The sequence below is a fragment of the Camelus ferus genome, chromosome 13 (assembly GCF_009834535.1).
Source record: "Camelus ferus isolate YT-003-E chromosome 13, BCGSAC_Cfer_1.0, whole genome shotgun sequence".
Taxonomy (NCBI): domain Eukaryota; kingdom Metazoa; phylum Chordata; class Mammalia; order Artiodactyla; family Camelidae; genus Camelus; species Camelus ferus.
This window is the reverse complement of record NC_045708.1, coordinates 24552357-24569549: the sequence shown is the minus strand read 5'-3', so window position 1 is coordinate 24569549 and position 17193 is coordinate 24552357. Positions and strand designations below refer to the sequence as shown.

At 50.8% G+C, this 17193-nt stretch overlaps 1 protein-coding gene across 2 annotated transcripts in view; it reads left to right on the top strand.

The window, feature by feature from the left end:
* The window catches only part of DLGAP3 (DLG associated protein 3), a 100937-nt gene that overhangs the window by 44022 nt on the left and 39722 nt on the right, over window positions 1-17193 (top strand). The gene's annotated exons all lie outside the window — the stretch shown is intronic.

Sequence of the window (17193 nt, the reverse complement as noted above, 5' to 3'; positions counted from 1 at the left end):
CGGGGGACCACGCGGAGCGAGGACCGGTTCTCTGGGTAGAGCCACGGGGCCACCAGTACCGGCCCAGACCTGGCCCGGCTGAGGCTCGGGGCTGGGAAGGAGTAGCCTGCTGGATTTTGGGGGGAAGTGGCGGTGTCGGGGAGATCCGGAGAGAAGTTTCCTCTGCAGGTGTGTGAGTGTGTGTGCGTGTCACTGTGTGACTGTGATGAGCGTGTGTGTCACCGTGTGTGTCTGTGGGTGATTGTGTGTGCCAGTGAGTGTATGCAGTGAGGGTGTGCGTGTCATTGTGGGTGAGTGTGTGCGTGTCAGTGGGTGTATGCAGTGTGAATAGGGAGGGAGCTCCTATGTGTGTATCTGTGGACATGTGTGTGAATGAGTGTGTGTTGTCACCGTGTGTGCTTGTGGATGTTTCTGAGTGTGTCAGTGAATGGATGTGTGTGTACCGGTGTGACAGCCTCTGTGAGTGGGTCCAGGTATCTGTCGCCTCTGTGTGTGTGTGTGTTGTGGGGGCTGTGTGAGAATGTATCCAAGCAGGGTTCTCTCTGAATCACCCACACCTGGGCTTCGTCCCTCCTCCCCCAGGGTATTCCTGGTGGTGATGATGGGAATGGGACAGGGAGATGGGACTTTGCAGAGGTCAGATCAATGCCCCCTCCCCAGAGACTTCTCATCCCCTGACTCAGGCAAGAGCTGCATTGCACTTTCCACCTCGGTCCTCACCTTCACCTACCTCGAGGGGTACCCTCTGTGATGCTACTGGTTCTGTCTTTGCTGCATGCTGAGGCTCCTGGGGGTGGTGGGGCCTGAGGTGAGCTGGAGTGCACGTATGCCTCTGTGTGCTTCTCCTCCTTGGGGCCTGGAACTTGTGTCACCCCAGTAATGTTTCACTAAAGGCCCTTTAGAGCCAGGAGCTGAGGAGGCCAGGTGGAGTCTTCTGTCCTGTTAGTCATCAGAGCAGGTGGCTGTGTCCTGACTTCCAAGCCCTAAATTTCCAAGTTCTGGGTCATTGGTTCAGCCCACTGGCTCCAGGTGAGTCTGTGCTAAAGCCCTTTGAAGTAATAATAATTAAAAAAGAAACAACAAAAAAATAATGCCCTTTTATCAGTCCAGGGCTTTTGAAGAATGCTCCCCTCTTAACTCTTTCTCCTTATCTTCCCAACAGCCATGGGAAACAGGCAGGGCAGGTTAAGTCATATGAAATTGCCAATATTCAACTGTTTTTGTTTCTTGCCTACAAAAACAGCAATTTCATGTGGTTCCACCTAATATAATGCCAATTTACAGATGAGAATGTGGAGGCTTAAGAGGTGAATTGCATTCCCCACAATCATATACTGCTCGTCGGTACAGAAAGACTCCAACCCAGGTCTTTTGGTGACCCAAAGAGCTCGGCTGGGCCAAGATGAGATAGAGAGTCGTACTCCCTGGGGTACTCTCTCTGACCCTGGTGGCACTGCCCTCCACCTCAGCCCAACATCCCCTAAGTGCTGGGGCTACTTCTGCACTCAGCTGCCAAGGCCTAAAAGGGAGAGAGGGGGAGAAGAGAGGAGGGAGGGAAGGGAGAGGCTTCGTGAGTTGGCAGTGAATCAGGGTCTAAAAAGGGAGCGGGGAGGGCTAGGGTGGCAGGTGTTTCTAAAAGGAACATGAACATAGGATGAACAGCCTCAGATACAACCCCCGCATCCCCCACCCCTACTGCCCCACTGATCTGGCAGGCAGTGCCCACTGCATTTTATGCCAGGGGGCTCACATCCAAGGAGTGAGCTTGTATGTAGCTATAGAATGATGGCCAGGGGAAGAACCTTAGAATTGACTTGGTCCAACCTCTTACTTATAAAGTGAGGTGACTGAAGCCCAGAGAGGGGAGGGGACTTGCCCAAGGTCACACGGCAAACTTGTGGATTCCTGGCTAGTCTTAACCCAGGAACTTTCCAGCCTTCTGTGTTGCTTTCCATGCCTGGAAACCCCCATTCCCACCCCCACCCTCTGCTCATCAAAACTGAGCAGAGGGGAGTTTGGGAGAAGAAACAAAGACTCAGTAACCTTAAGGTTGTAGATGTTTCAACCTGGGACCTCTTTCCAAAGAGAATGAATTGCAGATATTCCTGGAAATGGGAATTCCTAGCCATGCCCACCACTGAGGTAGGCCATGGGCTTCTCTTAATTCCTGCTGGTGAGGGGCTGAAGCTGCTGCCGGCCAGACTCCCAGACTTTCTTTTGTGGCAGCACCTGCTTTCAGCTGCTGCCTGGCACCTCACATCGTTCTCTCCAGTTGATGTTGGGCCTTGGGCTGGCTGAGCTCCATTTTTCTTCATCCCATCCAGTTTCTGATACATTTTGCCTCTAGCTGACTTGATGGTTTCTTACTTTATAAATTCCTGTTAGGTAGAGAAACTTCTGGGACTTGTCTGATTTGGGGAGGGTCTGTGGTTACCCTTGAACCCTTTCTAATTAAATCTTCCAGGAGTCTGGGGTAAATGATAAATATAAGTGTTCCCATTTTACAGAAGGGAAAACCAAAATTCATAGAGGGGCCTCTTATTTGTATGGTTTTTTCTGTTAATCTACTAAAATCAGTAGAAGAGGTTCTTTATTTGAGGTGATGAAGGGAGCAAATGACAACAGGAGCTTTTGTCTAGAGGGGCCTCAACAGACCCCCTTCCAGTGTCTTACCATCCCCGTGGTCAGGAAATCTTTCCAGAGTCTGATTTCATTCCCACTTGGTGGATTCAAAGCTTTGTCTCTCAGTGGGGGTTGAAAGAACAGGGGCATACCCTCCACTCTTTAAGCATTATGTCTTGATTCCCTCTTTACCCTTCCCCCCAGTCTGAAGGCTGCTGGCTCAGCGGGCTTCCTGCCGTCTGGGGAGTCTGGGTTTGAGCTGGGGTGAGGTGGTGGCACCATCGTTATGGTAACGAGCTGCCAGCTCATCGTTGCTAATAACTTGTCAAGTCCCTGGGCTCAAATGCAGCATGCTTTCCAACCGGCCTTTCTTCCCATGTCACAGAAAGAAAAAGTGAGGCTGTGAGGGAGGGGCCTGTGAATAAGGGAGTCTGGGGAGGTAGGTGGCCTTGTCCTTGGGGTTGTAGCTAGAGAGCTGGGGGGAGGTTGCTTGGGGGCTGGTCTACACATATGATTATATAAGTTTGCATATGACTGCATGGGCTGTTACATGTGAATACACTCAGAACATTCTTGTATAAACCTGTATATGCTAGCTGACATGTTCACGTGCTTTTACACAGCAGCTCACATGCAAACAAGCATCAGAACATGCTTGTGCGTGAATACTGCCTCTGCCATCTGCACATAAGGCACCCAAGAAATCTGGGTTTGTGGGGGTGTCCAGGTATGTGGGTGGGGATCTGATCTTTTTCTGATGCAGCTTCAAAGTGTCTTGTTAACAAAAGGACAGAATGGTCCCAGGGTTCCTTCTTCCTTCCAGTTAAGACCTCATAATGGGGATGGGCCAGGGATGGTGTGGGGGCCCCAAGCTCCCAGCTCCCTAAGGCCCCTGCCTCTATGCCCTTTGAGCTCAGGTATCCCCTGCCCCCCTCACTCTCTGCTCTTTCTCATCTTCTCCTCTTCCTGTGTGTAAATATTAAAGAGCTGAGCCTGCAGGGCTGATGTAGACATGGGGAGAGAATGAAATTAAAAAGGATTCCCTCGCCCCAATCCCGACACCCCCACCCCGCAGTACCCTGCTCCTGCCTCCTCCCCTCTCTCTTCTCCCCTCCTCTCACTCAGTGCTTCCACATGTCTCTCCTCCCCCCAGTCCAGATAGGGAGCTGGCTTCTTCAGAAAGGGGGCTCAGAACAGGGTGTGGGGAGCCACCTCTCTCTGCCTCCCCCCACCACATCTGCCTACAGGGCTGGGAGCCCCCACGTGAGTATTTCTTTTATTTTTGGGGTGGCGGTTGAGAAAGAAAGTGGTTTTAGAACCAGCTGTGAGTGGCGTTGAGAGGCTCAGGGCTGAAAGGAGGTGGGTGGGGTCCTCTCTCTAGGTTCCCTCAGGGAAGCCTCGTGTCTGGGTTTCTTTTTTCTTTGGACAGAGAGGGAAGGGAGGAGTACCAGGTGCCTCCGGTGGATGGGAGCGAGTGTGGGAGGGGCAGGGGAAAGGGGCTTCTGTACTAAAGAGAGTGTGCGGTGGGGGTAAGCCTTTCGTTTCTGGCATCGGGCTGCCTTGTGGCTGGGAGCTGTCCCAAGTGCTGAAAGGGACTCAGTGAGATTTGCTCTTTGGAACTGTCCTGAGTCTTGAATGGGGCTGCATTGGGGCTCGATGATGGAAAGGTTGCTGGGCAGTGCTGAGGTCTCACTAGAAAAATTCTCCCAGATGACCCACTTTCCAAGGACAGAGTCCCTGGATAGAAAGGTAGATTTTGGGGTCCTCCCTCTGGCTTTAGGCCTCACAGTTACTAATGGTATTTGGGAAGGGGACTCCTCTTTTCCTGTTTCAGTCCCCCCCCCCCCTTTCCAACATCATCCTACTGTTAGTGTTGGGGTAGAGATGGAGGATGATGTTGTGGCTGTGAGCTCTCCTCTCCTGGATAGTTTTTAGTGCAATAGGCTTAGGAGTACTGGCACCAGCCTTTGTCCTACTGGGTTTCAGAAGTTCAGGCTCAAGGCAGATTGTGATGAAGAGAGTTTAGGTTTTGATGGTTAGGCCTGGGGTGGGTAGAGCTCAGGAGTTCAGGAAAATTTGATTGACCATGTAGCATCCCCCTGCCCACCATACTTTTGAATTCAGGACAAGAGATGATGAGAACTCTGAATTATTCTGCAAGCCTGTCTCATGCTTTGCCCACCCCAACCACAGCTCAGAACAGCATTTGGGAGAGACTTTTGTTGGGGAGGAAGATTTCCAAGCAAAGGACTCAAGGAGTGGGTGGGGTTGTTCAATGCCATGGAGCAGAGTAGGAGGAGGCTACTAGAGAAAGGGTAATGGGAAAAGAAGAAGATCTGGGGGAGAAAAAAACTATTCAAATTAGGGGATAGGGGTCTGGCTTTCAATCCTCCGCATCTTTGTAAATCTTTTCCCCACTAACTTAGGGTCAGGATCATCTCAATTTTTTCTGTTCAATCTTTGTAAATCTGAAGGGAATAGAGCAACAATTTATTTCTCCAGGTCCCTTCCCTTGTCATCCCAGGGGGATGAGAGCCAAATGTCAGGACATGCAGATGAGACTGTGGGGGAACAACAGGCAGGAGGGGATGATGGCAGCTTCACCTCCCATTCCCAAGAGAACAATCAAATATTCAAATGGGATCCTTCTTGAGGGGAGAGGAAGGAGAAAGTTTCCGGGTGCTGGGCAAAAATTGGGTGTGTCAGGGAGTTCAAGAAAAAGGGGGTATTTAGGGACCCCAAACTGAACCAGTTCATCCCTTTCCAGATGTGACTTCTAGTTAATAAGGAGCCCCTCACCCATCATGTTTTTGATGTAACTCATCAAGATGATTCCTCCCTTCTCTAGCTGCTTGGGAGGAGCTGAGTTTTCCTTTGCCGTGGGTGCTGGGAGGTGGTAGGTGTGGGTGTGGGTGCCTGTTTGGGGAGGGGAGGTGTTTGTGCTCCACTCAGCTCCCTTGGTTACATAACAGCTTTGATAAGACTTTACTTTGGAGCTGCTGCTACTGCCTGAAGCAGTCACCCCTCCACCCCCACATGGAGTGCTGGATGTCCACCCCCTTCTCCCTGGCCCCGTAGAGAGTCCTGCTGTTCATGATCCAGTGTTCCAGCAGCTGCTTTCCTGCTGGGAGATGTCTTTAGCTTGCCCCCCTGCTCCTTACTAAGCTCTTGTTTTCTAAATACTTGCTTCTTTTATTATTGTGAGCCCAGATCATCCCCACCCCCTTACATTTTTAAGCCTCCAGGTCTACCCTCTCTTTGATGGGGCCCTTGACTGGGATGGGAGGAGCTCACTGAACATCATGAAGCTGCCCTCTAGGGAAGAAGAGAGGCATCCCAGGAGGTTTTAGGGTCCAGAGGTGATTTTCTTACTGTTCCTTCTTCTGTCCCAATAGCTTTTTTGGAGTCTGGGAGCTGTGGACCATACCCAGAGGTACTGGGAGGAAGCACTCTGGCCTTGATATTTTCTCTTCATTTCCCCTTTTAGAATTAAAAAGTTGTATATCTATAGGGGGTGGAGTTGCCTTTTGGTGGAAAAAGGTGCACCTACCCTGACGTGCACCAACTTCATTGTTTCCTGGGGAAATATTGGTTATTCCAGGCATGGGGCAAGGGGATAACAGAGCCCTTTTTTTGGAATGACTTTTTTTTTTTTCTGTGAGTGGGTAGGAGTGGGGTGTGTCCAGGAGTGTGGCATATCTTGTTGATAATAGGAACAACTTCCCAGAAAGAAGTGGGAGACTGGCAAGAGGAGAGAGCACAGGCAAACCTGTGACATCCCTTGGAGAGAAGGCAGAGGAGGGGCTAGATATCTCTGCTCTTCTAGTCCAAGTATATTTCTGCCTGTGAGTGTGTGTGTGTGTGTGGCTGTGTATATGTCTATACATATGTGTGAGTATCCTGTATGAATGTGTACACATTATGAGTTTGTGTGTGTGTAAGCATGTATACATGTATATATGTACGTATGACTCTATGTAGGCATCCATGTATATATGTGACTATAAAGGCAATTACTCAATTAAACCTGTGGGGTGGGGAGGTGCTCACCCAACAATGCATATATGTGAGTGTAAGCATGCACGTGAGCATATATGTGGGGACACGTGTGTGCACACCTGAATTAACAGCATGTGAATATATGTATGTAAGTTGAGTCCCTCATGTGAGTAAATGTGACAGAAAGGATGAGAGAGAAATCCTGACTAAACACTGGGGCTGTCCAGACGTTGTTTTCCCACAAACTTGAACTTGATCCACTCTGATGCCTGTGGCTCTTCCTCAGAAACCAGGATCCTTGAGGTCTCTCAAATCATCATGTCATGGGGACCCAACTGTTTCCCATCCCCACTCATATAAAGGACATTTGCAGAGAGGAAACCTTTACAGGCCTTGGGGACCGCTGAGTAAAGGGACTGAGCTCAAGGCTGATCAGATGCTGTGGTGCTTAGGGGTGTATGTGGGGAAAGAGTTCGGGAGCTTGAGCATTAGCATTACTACAGAGGTTTCAAGAATCAAGCAGAACAAGCTTGGCTTAGTGCATGAAAGGGGCAGAAATTTTAGGGAGGCCCAAGTGCACACATCAGCCCCACACATAGGGGCATGTGGCAATATGTGTGTACGTGTACATATGTGCATAACTTGTCTATGCCTTAATATGCACATCAACATAGATGCACTTACTAACATGTACACACATGAACAAGCCTACAGGAATGTACATGCCAATACAAGGATTTGTTGATACATGCTGACACACGTATACATATAGAAAGAGTATGCAGAAACGCATGGGCATAATACGGGCCTGATTGCAACCCATGACTGCATATATGTGCACCTCACCCGGGTTAACAACAGCCTACAAATAGTCCCTTTTCCATCATATGTGCCCTACCCAATTTATCCATTCATTCAGCCAACACTTATGCCTGTGATGTGCCATGTACTGTGCTGGAGATAGGCCTTGACCTCAGGTAACTTATGATCTAGAGAAGGTGAGAGACCTGGATCCAAGTAAGGGGAGTGTGAAGGAAAGTAGGAGGCCATAAGTTCATAGGGGGCAGCGGGGACCTGTGGAGGGGCTGGTCAGTTCTGGAGTGGAGGAGGGAGGGGTTTGGTAAAGGATCTGCAGAAAAGGAGGCCTTTGAGCCAAGGCTTGAACAGGTGTTCACCAGGTGGGCAGCAGTATAAAAAGGTGTTTCAGTGACAGGAAATGTCTCAACTGGTTTCCCTACCTCCACCCTTGGCAGTCCCTCCCCTAGAGATACTGCTTCCGTGAAAAAGAGTCAGAGTAGGATGAGACTGTGCCATTCCAACGGCTTTCCTCTCATTTGGAGTGAAATCCGAAGTGCTTGGTGGGGCCTGAGTGACCTACATGCTGTGTGGAAAACAGTCTTTGGTGACCTCCCCAAGCTCTAGTGCCGCCCCTCCAAATGCTTCCTTTCAGTTCCACAAGGATGCCGAGCACAGCCTCGCCTCGAGACCGTGGTACTAGCTTTTCCCTCAGCCTGAGATGCCCTCCCACCAGATACCCACATGACTTGCTCCCTCACTTGATTCAAGTCTTTGCTCAAAAGTCACTTTTTTGGAGAGGCCTCCCCCACAGTCTCTCTTAAATAGCCCCTTGTCATTGCTGTCCTCTCCCTTCCCTTAAAAAAAAAATCAGCACTTATCAACTCCATTATTTCATATATTTGTTCATCATCTCCCTTTCCACTAGTATATAAGCTTCCTGAGAATGGAGCATGAGAATGCTTTGTTCACTCCTGTGACTGCTATGTCCAGAGGAGTGCCTGGCTCTGAGGGACTTAGTACATAGTTGTTGAATAAACAGATTTGGGTAGGCCACATTCGCAGGAGAATGGAATGGGCTGGACCAAGATACCAGGCAGGGAGGCCGGGTAGGAACCTGTTGGAAGAGCTTTGATGAGAACTTAGGATGAGGGTGGCCTGACAGAGAGCATTGGGAGTGGAGGTGGAGAAAAGGAGATATAATGTGCAAACACATGCAGGCACCACACATGGGCATGCCTGCAGGCACGTATATTTTAGCCAGCCAGATCTACTGTCTTAGTCGAGGAAGGCTAAGGAAGAACGTAAAAGCGTCTTTATATGTATAGGTGGTATGCATGTCATGAGCACTCTGTGACAAGTTGGACACCCTCCAGCTCACCCTGGCTGATGTCTCCCTTCCTTTGGGATCTTGTCACCACCACCCCACACGTCCACCCCTGTCACCCAGGCTGCAAAGGGCTGACGTGCAGCCTCCTTCTGGTTCTGTTTGGTCAGTGATACAGGGCTCCTGCCTAAGGGAACAGGGGTAGGGCACATGGTCCTGAACAGTGCATATGGTCTGAGGAAGTCAGAGTCACAGAGACTTAGAGATGCGTGTGTCTCAGGGCCTGTGGACCCTGAGAGGAGTGCTCAGAGCTGGCGAGCTCAGGCCTGGCCCAGACTTCCTGAGGCCAGATGTGGTGGGAGGCAGGACAACATCCTCAGACAGCATCCACTGTCTAGCCCTCGCTTTTCTCCCTGTCTCCTCCTCTCCCTGTTCCACTCCAGTGCTTTTCCTTAGTGAGGTGGGTGCCTTGACCAAGTATGAGCTTCGGAGTGAATGGCTCCTCTGGCTGGTGTGTGAGTTCTGGGATGTGGGGACACCCACCCAAGGAAAGGGAATCCACTTTCTAGAGGACAGGCTGAGGGTTTGGCGATAGGCGAGGAATCTCTCTGAGAATCAGCTTTGTCTGGATTTCCTCTCTCAGGAGAGAGCTTGGAGGATTGAGCTTGTGTTGCAGAATGAGGAACTGAGGTTAGACCTCAGGCAGGACCGTTCAGCTTCTAGGGTGAAGGGACTGAAACTTAGTACCTAGAGAACGCTGGGAGGTGGCTGGTAAGAAAAGGAGGAAGAAGTTGGAGTTGGGGGTCAGCCCTGCCCACGCTGCACCCTGACCTTTGTTGAGGGGGCAGGCATTAAGGCCTGAAATCTTCTTTGAGAGTTCTTCCTCAAGACCTCCAAGCCTGTCCCTGGGTTGCCTCATTTCCAAGAGTTGAAGCCCTTTCCAGGTTCTGGGGTGTATGATGGGGGCCTTCTGCCAGTCCCTCCTCTCATCTGGACCACAGGCGGGGGCGCTGCCGCCGCTCCCCTCCCACCTGGGCTCTGAGCATGGGGGTTGGGCCGAAGCAGCCGCCAGAGCCGCCCACCTGCCCGCGGTGTCATGGCAACGACTCTGCCCACGTGGACGATGAGGAAAGGGAGGAGAAGAGAGGAGAGGAAGCACCACGACAAACAAGAGGATGGGAGGGGTCTCCTCAAGGTCCTGTGTGTGGGAGCCCCCACCCCTCCACCTTGGCCCAGGGCCCCCAGAGCAGAGTGGGGCTTGTGCTCCCGGGCTGGCCTCAGAGAGTGCATGTCCTTGGACGTCCTGAGATGATGTCCTTGGCCTCCTGTGCTGGAGGGGGTAGGGGAGCCCAGTGGGATCCTGGGGGAGATGGGGCTTTCGCATGTGCAGACCTCTTCTCTCTCCACCCCATAAGTCGGGGATGGTGCTTGGGGCTGAGAGGATGAGAGCCCGACCTACTTCTCCATTTTCTCACTATTTTTCAAAAGGAAAATGACCCACTTATCAGCCAATCAGACTGGGGCTTGTTCCCAGGCTCGTTCCCTGAGCCCCCCTGCCCAGGCCTCTGCTCCATCCTCAGCCTGTTAGTCACATGCTGGACCCACTTCCTGAGGGAAGCAGATGCACCTGTGTGGAGGGTCCTTCCCTGCCATCTGTATGTGCCAGGCTAGGGAGGGGCCTGTTCCACGGGTGGCCGGAGCCTGACTGATTCTACGTCAGCTCCGCTTTGGGCAGACACACCCCTTTGATGGCCATGGCCCTGGGCACTTTGTGTCCTGTCCGTCATCCCCATGCATTCTTAGAGTGCACTCCATGGAGGGGCAGGAAGGACTCCGGGGTGGGTGGGAGGAGGACTGTGCCCCTCCTCTCATTCTGTATTAGTGGGTGGTGGTGGGCTGTCTTCCCATTTCCAAGTGGAGAGGGAGAGCCTGTAGCGCTGGCAAGCCATGTCTGTCTGTCTGTCTGTCTGTCTGTCTGTCTGCTGCCTGCCTTCCTTCCAGAGAACACTCCTAGAGTGTTCTGTCTGTGCCTCTCTTCCCAAGCCCCTCCTCCTCTCTAGAATATTGGTCTGGGCCTCAGAGCCCCCTCCCTCCCTCAGCTATATTGGCTTGGGCTGGCTTGGGGGGTGATTAGGGATTTAATTATTTAGTTTCTCCAGCTCAGTAGATTAATTCCATCCATCACAGGCAGGCTGAGCCATCTCCCCATCTTAGGGCTGCCTGGCTAACCCCAGAAGGAGGCAGCATCATTGCTCACCTGGGCCTAGTATTGGATCTGGGAACAATGGATAAAGTTCTTCTTGGGGTAGGATTTGGTGTTTGACATTGAGCAGATGTGGGTGCCTAAGTGTTGTGAAATGAACATGTAGACCTGTTGTGTGGGGATAAACATGTGAACATGTATGTGAGGTTCTGTATCTGTGGAGTTTCTGTGTGCACAAGCATCAGTGTCTGTTGGATGAAAATGCACATGTATGAACCCTTGTGGGAACAGGTTTGTATATATCTGTGCACATTATGTGATGATGACTAGATGTGTGAGGACAAATGCCATGTGAGTCGTGTTGGATGACTCTGCGTGGCTGGGTAATCTGCCTCTGGAGAACACGTGTGTTAAATTGTGAATAAGCAGACTTGGGACCAGGTACACCCATATGCACAGAAGGGATGGCAGGGGTGGAGGTTTCCTGAGGCTGAGTGATGAGTCAGGGCACACTGGGGGTCCATCTGGTGATCTCATTAGACCAGTTTGGTCAGAGAGATATGTTGCTTTAGACCTGCCAGGGCTTGGTTTCCTAGTGGTTGAGAGTGTCAGGCCAGGACTAGACCCAGATTCAAATCACTCACCACCTGTGTGACCTTGGGCAATTTTCTTTACATTTCTAAGCCTCAATTTCCTCATCTGTAAAATGGGAGTAATAATGGTACCTACTGCAAAGGATGGTTGTGAGGACTACACAAAGAACTATACCTAAAGCACTTAATGCAATGCCTGATCAACTGTAGGCATTGCAAGAACTGACCCTTATACTTCTGAGTTGAAAGGTACCAGAGGTTGTATGACCTGAAATGTGTCCTGTGCTTGAATCCATCCTATACCATCCTCCAGAGTGGCCCTCCAGCCTCAGCTTGTATACTTCCCTGGACAGGACACTCCCAGCTCTTCTGGAAACCCGCATCACGCTGGACCAGCTCTGCCTGCTGGGGAGTTCTGGTCCAGCTGCAGAGAGTCATTTCCTTCATGCCTTCTCCCATTTCTCCCCCTGTTTCTTTGTCCCAACAGAGGGGTACTACTTCTTGATGGCTCAATTATTGACCCTGAACTTACTGAGCATCTACTGCATGCCAGGTCTTGTTTATATAGAGATAGATCAGATGGATCCTGGTTTTTAAGGAGCTCACAGCCTGCAAACAAACATTTACCCTGCTGTGTTGAAGTATGGGACCTTAGAGGAGTTAGCAACTACTAGTGCCCTGGGACTGATGGGAGGAACACTCTTAGGGGAGGTTTCTTGGAAGAGAGTATACCCAAATTGCATCAGAGGCCAAGTTGGGAGGACAGACTTTCCATATGGAAGGATCTTGTAGTCCGTGCTGCCTCCTTTCCCCATATTCTCACCCACTGTGGTCCTGGCTCCTGCTAAGTCCAGAAATACAGAGAGGAGAGCAGGGGCTAAGATACCCTGGAAGCTGGGGGAAGATCAGACAGAGCTGAGGGATGGGAGATGCTACCACATGAGCCTAGGAGGTAGCCAACCAACCAGACCTCATGGGGCCCCATGGGGTCCAGCTCTGTGCTTGACTGCCCTGTGGGAGAGGCCCAGAGAAGATAGGCCATGGTGCAGGCAGGCCCCAGTGTGCTAATCCAGGACTTCATGGAGGAACCAGACACCTGGGCCAGAGAGTAGGATACGTCATGCCTGCTGCCTGGTGGACTCTTGCCACGGGCTTGAGAGTCTACCTGTTGTTTTCTGATGGCCCTGGCAGGCTCAGGTCGGGCAGCATTCTGGAGGCCAGGGGCAGCATCAGCCCAAGTCTCATCAAACACGTGCAAATATGAGAAGGTGCTAGGATGCTAAAGTCAAGAGAAACCAACATGTGGAGACGGATGTGCCAGTTGCCTTGGACAGATCAGCTTATTTTCTCATTGCCACAACCTTAGGAGGTAGGTATTTTTCTCCCTATCTTACAGACGGCAAAATTGAGACCCAGACAGGTAAGACAGATTTTTCATGATCATGCAGGTAGGCTGAGATAAAATGGTTGCAAGCAGATGATTGTCTTTCCAATACCCAGAAATAAGGTCACTGGCTTTCCCTTCCAGATCCGTGGGGTTGGAAGAGAGGCTACTAGCACTAGCTGCAGGGGTTGGTGGGGTCTGCAAATCCAGGGCCCCTCGTTCTCTCAGATGCCGCTGTCTGTGGCACTGGGGCTGCTTTGCTGTCTCTGGCATGCTCAGGGGGTAGGAGGTCTTCAAAAGGAGCTCAGGCAGGCAGGGAACCCGGGGTGAAACATGAAGCGAGAGAGTCTGCGGAGTTTTGGATCCCTGATGTGTGCCTGAGTCAGGGATGGTTGCAGCCTCTGTCTGAGACTGAGAAATGCTCCCAAAGGCAAGGCCTTTGAGATCTGGGAATCTCCCACATTTTAGTGGTTTCTCCCTGGTTGCCAGGAGCTAACCTTCAGCCCTGTGCTGGACACTTTACCTACATTATCTTAATCCTTGTGACATTGTGGTGAGAAAGGAACCATCCTTGCCCCCATTTGAAAACTGAATTAGAGAGAGATGAAGGAATTTCTTAAGACTGCATGTCTAGTGACTGGTGGACCTGGGGCATGAACCCAAACAGTATAACTCAAGGCCCAGAATCCAGTCTCTCTTGCTCGCTGTCCCAGACCAGGGACCTGTAGGAGTCTAGTCTTGGGAGTCCTGCGTCTCAGGGATGGGCTGGGATGACTTCCCCAAAGAAGGTTCCTGGAGACCTTCAGGAAGGGGAGCATGGATATGATGAGGCAGAACAGACTGAGGGTTGATCAGTGGACAGAAAGGGAAGAATGGACCAAAAGCAGTTGGCTGTGGCTGCAACTAGAGGGTATGAGGAGATAAGGCCTGATCAAGCTGAACTGTGTCTCATAGGGCCTTTGGCAGCCCTGGAGAAGCCTGAACTTTGCTTCTGGTCCCTCTTGGCCACATGGACCCAGCTAGGAGAGGAGCTGGGGCCCAGAGAGTCTGAATGAAGAGACCTACTTGGGGCTGGGAGATTTCCTTCTTCTCCACAGTGTGGGGAGGATAACATTTCCCCCTTCATTCCTCTTTCCCCTTTCTGCCTTCCTTGAACTGTGCAAAGGGGCAAGTCTGGAGAGACCCAGATGTGGCTGGAAGAGAACCATCTTTATTTGCCAGTTGACAGGGCTAGCATAAACATGATGAGCAGGTCTGGGTTTGGTGGCTGGATTTCTAATGCCAGATCTTCCAGGGGCTCTCCGAAGTCCTTAGAGGGAAAGGAGTGGAGGTCCTTTTTTGTGGGCTGTTGGGCACAGGAATGGAGTGGAAAGGGAAGTCATTCATTCATGCAGTAGGTACTTTTTGAGCACCTATTAGTGCTGGGCATTGTTGTAGATGCTCAGAACACTGCAGCATATAAGACAGACGTAGTCCCTGCCCTCCTGGGGCTTATATTCTGCTATGGGGAGAGATACTGTAAACATATAATAGATAAAGGAAATAATTTCAAAGAACAATAGTGCTTTGAAGGCAATGAAACAGGGTGATGTAGAGCGATCCTGGGGGGATGTGGCTCGACTTTTGTTAGGAGTGGTCAGGGAAGGCCTCTCTGAGCTGATGAGCTGAGGCCTGAAAGATGAGACGGAGGAAGCCATGGGAGTATCTGGGGCAGAGTGTTCCAGCAGAGAGGACATCAAGTACAAAGCCCCCTGAGGTGGGATTTTCAAAGAGATTATAGGGAGTGTGGGTTATTCACAGGCTGAGCACTGTCCAGTGGGTCAGGAGATGGATTTAGACTTGGATCTTCCTAAATGTCTCAAGTGTTTTGGAACAGTAAGCCCATTTTCTGTAAAATTCCTACCCTATACTCTCAGGAAGAGTTGATTAAATAAGGTAATAAAGGTGAATGAAAAAGATCCCAAACCTCCCTCCTCCTGTTTTGTTCCTCCTTCCTTCTTTCCACTCTCTGGGTCAGTGAGAGGAAGAGAGGGTTTTTCTTGGGTCCTAAGAGCAGGCGTTGGGCACAAGGCATGCTGAGTCTCAGCAACAGAGCTGGGTATTGAGGTTAAGACAGGTCGGGAGTGAGGGCCCCTGCCTAGCTACGGAAATCCTGCCGAGGGCAGCTGAGCAAACAGTGCTGAGATGGTCAAGGGAGCTCAGGCAGAGCTGGATGCAGGAGAAGGTGGGACTGGGGGAGGGATGCCTTCTGATGGGCGTGGGAGCTTGGGCTACGGGTCAGAGGCTCTGTGTTAAGGCTCCCTAGTAGCTGGCTCCTTCACAGTGGATATAGGGCCCCAGCTCTCAAGCTGCTGTCAGGATAGGGGGTGGTGGCAGACTGGACTGGGAAACTGAGGCAGAATCGTGGCCACTTGAGTTAGGTTGACACAGAGAAATGGGATGGAAAGTCAAAGTCTGAAACTTTGGGGTCCCAAGGGCACACATGGCTCACGCACAGGTGTGGAGGAGCCCAGGCCTAGAGCAGCAAATGAGCTCCAGGCCTCGCTTGGTGTAAGTTCTGCTCTTTGGAACTGGTATGGGGATGACCTCACAGGCTCCAATGCGAGGGGACTAAAGAAGGCTGATCCCCAGCAAGGGAGCAACTGTACCCCTTGGCTGCCATCTGGACCATCATGTCCAGCTTGTAGCTCTTCCAGACACCTCTCAGGGAAGGCATGAATCAGTTAATATATGATTTTTGGAATCTTTATCTTAGCCCAAAGCATCACTTTGTGTCAAACTCTGAGACACTGGCCTTTGTCAAATGCACCTGGACACTTGGGTGGCCAGGTGTGGACAATCTTGAGTAAGAACTGCTTTTCCCCCAGTAGAATACTTTTGTTCTCATATAGTTGTCCTAGAGAGATTAAGTGACCTACTCAAGGTCACACTGTAAACCAGTGGAGGAAGTCATAAAAATGAGAGTGCAAATACCGATAGCTGCCTTTCCTGAGGTGTCACCATGTGCCAGGTGCAGCATTGTATGCTTTACCTGGTTAACTGTCGTATCAGTCATCCTGTTCAGATGGCTCTAACATTATCTCCATTGTGCAGAAGAGAAAATAGGTGAATCACCTGCCCAAGTACACACAGGAAGTCAGTGAATGGAAAGGGGTTTGAACCCAGAGAGTCTGACAACAGAGGCAATACCAATAACTGCTTTGATCCAGGGAGTCTGGGAGTCACCTAGGTCTCAAGAAAGGAAAATCAGCTGATTCGGCCAGGTGGGGCCCTGGGGGAGTGGAAAAGAAAACACTCTGACTCCTTCTTCTGCAGCCCTTTCCTTCCTCCATTTTCCATTCTTTTTCTGGAAGGTAATTGCTTGGGGCAGTGACAACCTCCTGGCGAATTACACAGCTGGTTTCCCAGTGAGATTTGTAACAACAACCCTGCCAGCCTGGCAGCCCCCAGCAAGTTCCGGTTTAAGAAACTAATTGCTGGATTGTGTAGTTGGTGCTAAATTGGGTAATTTCTTGGTGACGGCATGTGTGCCACTTCTTCCAATCCCAGACAGATGCGAGCTGCATCAGAGAATTTGTCACACACAGCACCCTCCCAAGCCTCCTTCACTCCTCACTTCCCAGCCAGCCATAGGCAGTCGCCAAAGTGGCTGCTTCCCTGGGCCTGGAGGTTCACCGTCTGGGCTGCTCTCTGTGTCCTGGGATAGTAGATAGATGACTTGGTGCAATAAGATGGGGGAAGGTAACACCGGCACCCAGAGTTGTCAGAGGGTTTCAGGGAGCTTCTGTGTTTATCTGACCTTGGGCTTGGAACAAATTCAGCCCTCACCACCCAGGGGCAAAGGCTGTACCACACTCTGGTTACCTCTAGAGTGTGTGGTATGTGTGAGGCTTTTATTTGTTTTTTCCTTTTTTTTTTCCCGCAAACAAATTCACTTTCATTACTGTGTTCCTTCAGAATGGCGTTTAATTAGTTTGGCTTCCCTGGGCAGCAGCACAGGTAGCAGAAAAGCTAAGTGAGGCATTGGAGTGAGGCTACACTGGCCTTGAATTCCCGGTGTGCCACCAACTCTGTGACCTTGGGCCTGTCAGTCAGCCTCTCCAAGCCTCAGTTTCTTCTTCTGTAAATTGGGAGGTGGGGATAATATCTATCCCTTGGAATGGTTGTGGGAATTAACATGTAGTAAGAGAAAGAGTCTCGTTCTTTGCAGGCTCACTTTCACTCAACAAACACCTGCCATCTGCCAAGCATTGTTCCAGCAGTGGAGGCA